This window comes from Hordeum vulgare, chromosome 4H, assembly GCF_904849725.1.
Source record: "Hordeum vulgare subsp. vulgare chromosome 4H, MorexV3_pseudomolecules_assembly, whole genome shotgun sequence".
Taxonomy (NCBI): Eukaryota; Viridiplantae; Streptophyta; class Magnoliopsida; order Poales; family Poaceae; genus Hordeum; species Hordeum vulgare.
Window position 1 is genome coordinate 52,463,769 of NC_058521.1, and position 10,598 is coordinate 52,474,366.

Here is a 10,598-nt window from a genome sequence, read left to right on the forward strand (position 1 = left end):
CCTAGTTGGACTAGGATTGGAGGTGGACTCCTCCACCTCCTTGATCGGCGGACCCTTGGGGTCTTGTACCCCAAGGCAAGCCTCCCCTCCCCTCCTCCTATATATAGTGGAGTTCTAGGGCTGATTTGAGACAACTTTTGCCACGGCAGCCCGACCACAAACACCACAGTTTTTCCTCTAGATCGTATTTCTACGGAGCTCGGGCGGAGCCCTGTAGGAGTAGATCGTTCACCACCACCAGAGGGCCGTCACGCTGCCGGTGAACTCATCTACTTCTTCGTCTTGCTTGCTGGATCAAGAAGGCCGAGATCATCGTCGAGCTGTACGTGTGCTGAACGCGGAGGTGCCGTCCGTTTGGCACTAGATCGGAGTGGATCATGGGACGGATCGCGGGACGATTTGTGGGACGGTTCGCGGGGTGGATCGAGGGACGTGAGGATGTTCCACTACATCAACCGCGTTTCTTAACGCTTCCTGCTATGCGATCTACAAGGGTACGTATATCCAAATCTCCTCTCGTAGATGGACATCACCATGATAGGTCTTTGTGCGCGTATGATTTTTTTTCCCATGCGACGTTCCCCAACAGTGGCATCATGAGCTAGGTTCATGCACAGATGTTATGTCGATTAGAACACAAAGGCTTTTGTGGACGGTGATGTTCGATTTGCTGCCCTCCTTAGTCTTTTCTCGATTCAGCGGTATTGTTGGATTGAAGCGGCCCGGACCGACATTATCCGTACGCTTACGAAAGACTGGTTTCATCGATTGACATGCAACCTCGTTGCATAAAGATGACTGGCGGGTGTCGGTTTCTTCAACTTTAGTTGAATTGGTTTTGACCGAGGCGGTCCTTGGAGAGGTTAAATAGCAATTTGCACATCTCCGTTGTGGTTTTTGCGTAAGTAAGATGCGATCTACTAGATGCCCACTGCAACCACGTAAAACATGCAACAACAATTAGAGGACGTCTAACTTGTTTTTGTAGCGTATGCTTGTGATATGATATGGCCAATGACGTGATGTGATATATTGGATGTATGAGATGAACATGTTGTAATAGTTAATATCGACTTGCACGTCGATGGTACGGCAATCGGCAGGAGCCATAGGGTTGTCTTTAAACTAACGTTTGTGCTTGCAGATGCGTTTACTATATTGCTAGGACGTAGCTTTAGTAGTAATAGCATGAGTAGCACGACAACCCCGATGGCGACACGTTGATGGAGATGATGGTGTGGCGTCGGTGACAAGAAGATCGTGCCGGTGCTTTGGTGATGGAGATCAAGAAGCACATGATGATGGTCATATCATGTCACTTATGAATTGCATGTGATGTTAATCCTTTTATGCACCTTATTTTGCTTAGAACGACTGTAGCATTATGAGGTAATCTCTCACTAAAATTTCAAGACTAAATTGTGTTCTCCTCAACTGTGCACCGTTGCTACAGTTCATCGTTTTGAGACACCACATGATGATCAGGTGTGATAGACTCAACGTTCACATACAACGGGTGCAAAACAGTTGCACACACGAAACACTCGGGTTAAACTTGACGAGCCTAGCATTTGCAGTCATGGCCTCGGAACACAAGAGACCGAAAGGTCGAGCATGAATCGTATAGTTGATATGATTAGCATAGAGATGCTTACCACTGAAACTATTCTCGACTCACGTGATGATCGGACTTGAGATAGTGGATTTGGATCATGCACCACTCAAATGACTTGAGCGATGTACTTTTTGAGTGGGAGTTCTTAAGTAATATGATTAATTGAACTAATTATCATGAACATAGTCTAATGGTCTTTGCGAATTACGATGTAGCTTGCGCTATAGCTCTATTGTTTTTATATGTTCCTAGAGAAAATTTAGTTGAAAGTTGATAGTAGCAACTTTGCGGACTGAGTCCGTAAAACCGAGGATTGTCCTCATTGTTGTGCAGAAGGCTTATGTCCTTAATGCACCACTCGGTGTGCTGCACCTCGGGCGTCGTCTGTGGATGTTGCGAACATCTGACATACACGTCGTTGATGACTACATGATAGTTTAGTGCGCAATACTTAATGGCTTAGAAGCAAGGCGCCGAAGTCGTTTTGAAAACGTCGTAGAACATAAGAGATGTTCAAAGAGATGAAATTGAGATTTCATGCTCATGCCCTTGGTGAGAGGTATAAGACCTCCGACAAGATTCTTTGCCTACAGAGTAAAGGAGAAAATCTCAAATCGTTGAGCATGTTCTCAGATTGTCTGAGTACAACAATCGCTTGAATCAAGTGGGAGTTAATCTTCCAGATGAGATAGTGATGGTTCTCCGAAGTCACTGCCACTAAGCTGCTAGAGCTTCGCGATGAACTATAAAGAAATCAAGGATAGATATGATGATCCTTGAGTGAGTCGCAATGTTTGACACTGCAAAAGTAGAAATCAAGAAGGAGCATCAATTGTTGATGGTTAGTAAAACCACTAGTTTCAAGAAGGGCAAGGGCTAGAAGGGATACTTCATGAAACGGCAAACCAGTTGCTGCTCTAATGAAGAAACCCAAAATTGAAACCAAAACCAAGACTAAGTGCTTCTTTTTTGAGGGGAACGGTCACTGAGGCGGAGCTACCCTAGATACTTGGTAGATAAGAAGGCTGGCAAAGTCGACGGAAGTATATTTGATATACATGATATTGATGTGTACTTTACTAGTGCTCCTAGTAGCACGAGGGTATTGGATACCGGTTCGATTGCTAAGTGATTAGTAACTCGAAATGAAAGCTACGGTATAAACGGAGACTACCTAAAGGCAAGGTGACGATACGTGTTGGAAGTGTTTCCAAGGTTGATGTGATCAAACATCGCACGCTCCCTCTATCACCGGGATTGGTGGTAAAACCTAAATAATTGTTATTTGGTGTTTGCGTTGAGCATCAACATGATTGGATCGTGTTTATTGCAATGCGATTATTAATTTAAAGAGAATAATAGTTATTCTATTTGTTTCAATAATTACCCTCAATGGTTTATTGAATCTCGATCGTAGTGTTCACATGTTCATAATATTGGTGCCAAAATATACAAAGTAACAATGCTAGTACAACTTAGTTGTGGCACTGCCACTTGAGTCATGTTGGTATAAAATGCATGAAGACGCTCCATGCCAATGGATCTTCGTACTCACTCATTTTTAAAACGTTTGAGGCATGCAAACCATACCTGTTGGTATAAATGCATGAAGAAAATCCATAGAGATGGATCGTTTGGACTTACTTGATTTTGAATCACTTGAGACATGCAAAACATGCCACATGAAACAAGAGAGTAACTTGTTGGGAGTAATGCACTTTTGATGTGTGGAGTCCAATGAGTGCTAAGGCACGCAGTGGATATCGTTATGTTCTTACATCACTGCCGATTTGAGTAGATACAGGAGTATTTGCTTGATGAATCACAAGTCTGAAATATTGAAAAGTTCAAAGCAATTTCAGAGTGAAGATCCTCGTGACAAGAGGATAAACTGTCTATGATATGATCATAGAGATGAATATCTCAGTTACGAGTTTTTGTTACGCAGTTAAGACAAAGTGAAAATTGTTTCGTAGTTCATGCCACCTGGAACACCATAGTGTGATGATGTGTCTGAACGTCATAGCCATGCCCTATTTGATATGGTGCATACTATGATGTCTCTTATCGAATTACCACTATCGTTTATGGGTTATACATTAGAGACAACCGCAATCCCTTTAAATAGGGCACCGCGTATTTCCGTTGAGATGACACAATATAGACTATGGTTTGGAGAAGCCTAAGTTGCCGTTACTTGAAAGTTTGGGGCTGCGATGCTTATGTGAAAAAGTTTCAGTCTGATAAGCTCGAACCCAAAGCGGATAAATGCATCTTCATAGGATATCCAAAAAGTTGGATACATCTCCTATCTCAGATCCGGAAGCAAAGTGTTTGTTTCTAGAAATGGGTCCTTTCTCGAGGAAAGGTTTCTCTCGAAAGAATTGAGTGGGAGGGTGGTGGAACTTGATGAGGTTAGTGAACCGTCACTTCAACAAGTGTGTAGCAGGGCGCAGGAAGATGTCCGTGTGGCGCCTACACCAATTGAAGTGGAAGCTGATGATGGTGATCATTAGAGCTTCAGATCAAGTTACTACAAACCTCGTAGGTCGACAAAGGTCGCGTACTACTACAGAGTGGTACGGTAACCCTGTCTTGGAGGTCATGTTGTTGAACAACAATGAACCTACGAGTTAAGGAGGAGCAATGGTGGGCCCGGATTCCGACAAATGGCTGGAGGCCATGAAATCCGAGAGAGGATCCATGTATATAACAAAGTGTAGACTTTGGATGAACTACTTGATGGTAGTAAGACTATTAAGTAATGATGGATCTTTAAAAGAAAACAAACGATAATGGTGACTATTCACCATTAAAGAAGAGCTCGACTTGTCGCAAAGATGTTTTCCACAAGATCAAAGAGTTGACTATGATGAGACTTTCTCACTTGTAGCGATGCTAAAAGTGTGTTGGAATTATATTAGTAGTTGCTGCATTATTTGTGAAATATTGCACATAGGAAGTCAAAACATTGTTTCCTCGACGGTTTCCATGAGGAAAGATTGTATGCGATACAATCAGAAGGTTTTGTCGATCCTAAGGATACTAACAAGTATGCAAGCACCAGCGATCCTTTTATGGACTGGTGCAAGCATCTCGGAGTTGGAATATACGGTTTTATGAGATGATCAAAGCTTTTGGGTTTTTACAAGGTTTATGAGAAACTTGTATTTCCAAAGAAGTGAGTGGGAGCACTATAGAATTTCCGATGAGTATATGTGGTTGAAAGGGGTTTTTCAAAGCAAGACCTGGATAAGCATATTGTTGATCGGAAATAATGTAGAATTTCTGTAAAGCATAAAGGTTGTTTGAAAGGGTTTTTTCAAAGGAAGACCTGGATAGAGCTACTTGAAACATTGAGCATCAAGATCTATGAATATGGATCAAAATGCTAAACATAACTTTCAAATGAAATGCATGCCTTGACAAGTTTTTGCAGGAGTTCGAAATAGATAAGCAAAGAAAGAGTTCTTGGCAGTGTTGTAAGGTGTGAATATGAGTAAGACTCAAAATCCCGACCACGGTAGAAGAAAGAGAAAGGACGAAGGTCGTCCCCTATGCCTTAGCCGTAGACTCTACAGTATGACATGATGTGTACCGCACTTGATATGTGCCTTGCCACAAGTCTGTTAAGAGGTAAAGAGAGTGATCGAGGATTGAATCACTGAACAGCGGTCAAAGTTATCCTTAGTAACTAACGGACAAAGGAATTTTTCTCGATTATGGAGGTCGTTAAAGAGTTCTTCGTAAAGGGTTACGTCGATGCAAGCTTTGACACTAATCCGAATGACTATGAGTGGTAAAACGGATTCGCATAGTAGAGTAGATATTTGTAGTATTTCCGAATAGCACGTAGTAGCAGCATCTATTAGATGACATAAAGATTTGTAAATCACACACGGATCTGAAAGTTTCGGAACCATTGACTAAAACCTCTCTCGCGAGCAAAACGAGATCAGACCCGAGAACTATATGGGTGTTGTATTCGTTGAAATCACATGGTGATGTGAACTAGATTATTGACCCTAGTGCAAGTGGGAGACTGTTGGAAATATGCCCTAGAGGCAATAATAAATTAGTTATTATTATATTTCCTTTGTTCATAATAATCGTTTATTATCCATGCTAGAATAGTATTGATTGGAAACTCAAATACATGTGTGGATACATAGACAACACACTATCCCTAGTGAGCCTCTAGTTGACTAGTTCGTTGATCAAAGATGGTCAAGGTTTCGTGACCATAGGCAAGTGTTGTCACTTGATAACGGGATCACATCATTAGGAGAATCATGTGATGGACAAGACCCAAATTATATACTTAGCATATTGATCGTGTCATTTTATTGCTATTGTTTTATGCGTGTCAAGTATTTCTTCCTATGACCATGAGATCATATAACTCACTGGCACCAGAGGAATACCTTGTGTGCATCAAACGTCACAACGTAACTGGGTGACTATAAAGGTGTTCTACAGGTATCTCCGAAGGTGTCCATTGAATTAGTATGGATCAAGACTGGGATTTTTCACTCCGTGTGACGGAGAGGTATCTCGGGGCCCACTCAAAGCCTTGCAAGCAATGTGACTAAGTGTAAGTCACGTGATCTTGTATTACAGAACGAGCAACGAGACTTGCCGGTAACGAGACTGAAATAGGTATGCGGATACCGACGATCGAATCTTGGGCAAGTAACATACCGAAGGACAAAGGGAATGCCATACGGGATTGCCTGAATCCTTGACACTGATGTTCAACCGATAAGTTATTCCGAGAATATGTAGGATCCAATATGGGCATCCAGGTCCCTCTATTGGATATTGACCGAGGAGTACCTCGGGGCATGTCTGGATAGTTCTCGAACCCACAGGGTCTGCACACTTAAGGTTCGGCGATGTTTTAGTATAGTTGAGTTATATGTGTGGTTAGCGACTGTTGTTCGGAGTCCCGGATGAGATCGCGGACGTCACGAGGGTGTCTGGAATGGTCCAGAGACGAAGATTGATATATCGGATGACCTCATTTGGTTACCGGAAAGTTTTCAGGCATTACCGGGAATGTACGAAGAGTGACGAATGGGTTCCGGATGTTTACTGGGAGGGGCCAGTCCACCCGGCGAAGCCCATAGGCCTTAGGGGAGCCGCACCAGCCCTTGGTGGGCTGGTGGGACAGCCGAAAAGGGCCCTATGTGCAGGAGATAGAAAATCAAAGAGAAAAGAAAAAAAAGGTGGGAAGGAAGGGAAGGACTCCTCCTTCCAATCCTAGTTGGACTAGGATTGGAGGTGGACTCCTCCACCTCCTTGGCCGGCGGACCCTTGGGGTCTTGGACCCCAAGGCAAGCCTCCCCTCCCCTCCTCCTATATATAGTGGAGTTCTACGGCTGATTTGAGACAACTTTTGCCACGGCAGCCCGACCACAAACACCACGGTTTTTCCTCTAGATCGTATTTCTACGGAGCTCGGCAGAGCCCTGCAGGAGTAGATCCTTCACCACTACTGGAGCGCCGTCACGCTGTCGGAGAACTCATCTACTTATCCGTCTTGCTTGATCGATCAAGAAGGCCGAGATCATAGTAGAGCTGTACGTGTGCTGAGCGCGGAGGTGTCATCCGTTCGGCACTAGATCGGAGCGGGTCGTGGGATGGATCGCGGGACGGTTTGTGGGACGGGTCGCGGAGCGGATCGAGGGACATGAGGACGTTCCACTACATCAACCGTGTTTCTTAACGCTTTCTGCAGTGCGATCTACAAGGGTATGTCGATCCAAATCTCCTCTCGTAGATGGACATCACCATGATAGGTCTTCGTGCGCGTAGGAAATTTTTTGTTTCCCATGCGACGTTCCCCAACAAAAGCGACGTGGAGTCTGATATTCTTCATGCGTAGTCCCTGCCATTTCAATCAGAGTCCTGTTCTTGCGTTCAACAACGCCATTCTGTTGAGGAGTATTAGGAGCAGAAAATTCGTGAGTAATACCAAGTTCATCAAGAGAATCATCAAGACCAGTATTTTGGAATTTTGTACCATTATCACTCCTGACGTGTTTGATCTTGAGTCAGAAGTTCATCGACGCCCTTGAAGAAAACCGTTTGAAGACTTCCTGCACTTCAGTTTTATACATAATGATGTGTACCCAAGTATAGCGAGAATAGTCATCAACGATGACAAAGCCATATAAAGATGATGCATTAATTAGAGTAGCATAATGAGTAGGTCCAAACAGATCCATGTGAAACAATTCAAACAGATGAGTAGTAGTCATGATAGTCTTCGAGGGGTATTTAGATCTGGTCATTTTTCACACTCACAAGCACCGCAGAGGTGGTCCTTGAGGAATTTGACAGATTCGATGCCAATGACATGCTTCTTCTTTACTAGTGTGTGAAATTCCTCATGCCTGCATGACCAAGTTGTCGATGCCATCGCGAGCCTTCGCAGGTTCTAGTAAACATGTCGCTGGTTGAGGACCTATGAAAAATAAACAATGTACAAATCTCCTCTCCTAAAGCCTTCAAAGACTTTGGATTTGTCAGATTCCATGATGACTACGCATCTATATTTTCCAAAGATGACAATCATATCAAGATCACAAAGCATCAAGACTGACATGAGGTTAAACCCAAGGGATTCGAGAAACATGACCTTGTCCATGTGCCAATCCTTAGAGATAGCCAATTTACCAAGTCCCAATACATTGCTTTTACCTTTATCAGCATAAGTGATTTGCTTCAGTGGTGATGGAGTCAGTGGTATATTCATCAATAAGCTTTTATCACCAGTCATGTGATTTGTGCAACCAATGTCAAGAACTCACTCTGTATTCTTGGGTTTGTCATCATGTAGATGAATTAGTACAACTTACCATCTCATATGCTTCAGACTTGAAGAATATGATATCAATTTCACTAGACAAGAATTTCATCATAAACAGTAAATGTAAGGACGTGTGAAATGTTAGATCATTTCATCATGTTTTAGCTTGCGTCCAATCAAGAAATTTCGAAAGGTCTCCAACAAATTCTTCACATGAAGACTTTCATCTGGAGACCTGACCTGTAGAAGTGATTTGTTATATTTCTTCACCACCCACATATGAAGGGGTGGCCAAGAGTTCATCATCCTGTGAGCACCATATGAGAACGGAGGCATTGAAGCTAATGCACTTCTTTCTAGAGTAGGGGGTTAGTGTACTCAAATGAATAGGTAGATAAATTCTTTGAGGACTTATGAACATAATGATTTGAGGAATAATGCTCATATTCATGTCCCTTGTAGTTCCCTGCATATCAGAAGAATTAGTGCGAGTACGAGCATAATTTTGACCATTTGAGGAATTTGATCCTCATGAAGACTTTGGTCCACCTGAGGAATTTGATCTGGGATTCTGGTTCTTCACTCGTGGTGTCATGCGGACATTCACCTGAAGATTTTCCAAGCAACTTTTGGGAACCCAAATTTTCCTCATGGGTGGTCCATTCCTGCAGTTAGATCCAACATATCGAGCAAATAAGTCACCAGATTGATTTTTGAACAATTTATAGTCGGAGTCATGGAAATCCTGTTAGAGTGGATGGATCAATTGGGGGGTGCTTTAGCACCAACCCATGAGGTTTTGGGGTACTGCTCAGGTTTCCAGTATGATCCATCAACATTCAATTTCCTCTTGAAGGCAATGCCCTATTTCCTCGAGTTCCTGTTCAGAATCTGCTTTTTGAGCACATCGCAAAGGGTTTGATGCCCTTTGAGACTTTTGTATATGCCTGTCACATACAATTCCTTCAATCCTACATTTTCGTCAGTACCATTTGTGGTTTCCTCAAGTAAAGAATTTTGATGTCGTAGTAACAATTGAAGAATTTGTAGCCATAGAAGCATTTGATGATTCAGGTGAAGAATTAGTAGGTTCACGCTCGATGCATTTCAGACATGGTGGAATGAATTCAACCTGAGCGATACTGATCTGTTGAGCAAGCAATGAATCATTTTCGATTCGAAGATCATCATGAGACATTCTTAAGTTCTCAAGATCAAGCTTCCTTTGAAGAAATTCATAGGAAAGTTTCTCATGATAAGCCAAGAGTGTGCCATAGCGCTCTTGAAGACTATCAAATCTAGACTCAAGACTTTGAATGTCTTCAGTGAGGACTTGACTACGATTCATTTCACCATTCAACAGATCATCGCTTTTGTCTAGCAGTTCCTCAAGCTTTTCAATGGCACTTTGTTGCTTAGTGGCAATGCTGGTAGTAACTGGGTTTTTGATAATCATCAGGTTCACAGTCACTAGAATCAGAGGAGGAAGTGTGGTTTGGTACCTTTGAACCTTTTGTTGGAATTATGCCCTAAAGGAAATAATAAATATAGTTATTATTATAATTCCTGTATCAAGATAATCGTTTATTATCCATGCTATAATTGTATTGAATGAAGACTCATTTACATGTGTGGATACATAGACAAAACACCGTCCCTAGCAAGCCTCTAGTTGGCTAGCCAGTTGATCAAAGATAGTCAGTGTCTTCTGATTATGAACAAGGTGTTGTTGCTTGATAACTGGATCACGTCATTAGGAGAATCACGTGATGGACTAGATCCAAACTAATAGACGTAGCATGTTGATCGTGTCATTTTGTTGCTACTGTTTTCTGCGTGCCAAGTATTTATTCCTATGACCATGAGATCATATAACTCACTGACACCGGAGGAATGCTTTGTGTGTATCAAACGTCGCAACGTAACTGGGTGACTATAAAGATGCTCTACAGGTATCTCCGAAGGTGTTAGTTGAGTTAGTATGGATCAAGATTGGGATTTGTCACTCCGTGTGACGGAGAGGTATCTCGGGGCCCACTCGGTAATACAACATCACACACAAGCCTTGCAAGCAATGCAACTTAGTGTAAGTTGCGGGATCTTGTATTACAGAACGAGTAAAGAGACTTGCCGGTAAACGAGATTGAAATAGGTATACGGATACTGATG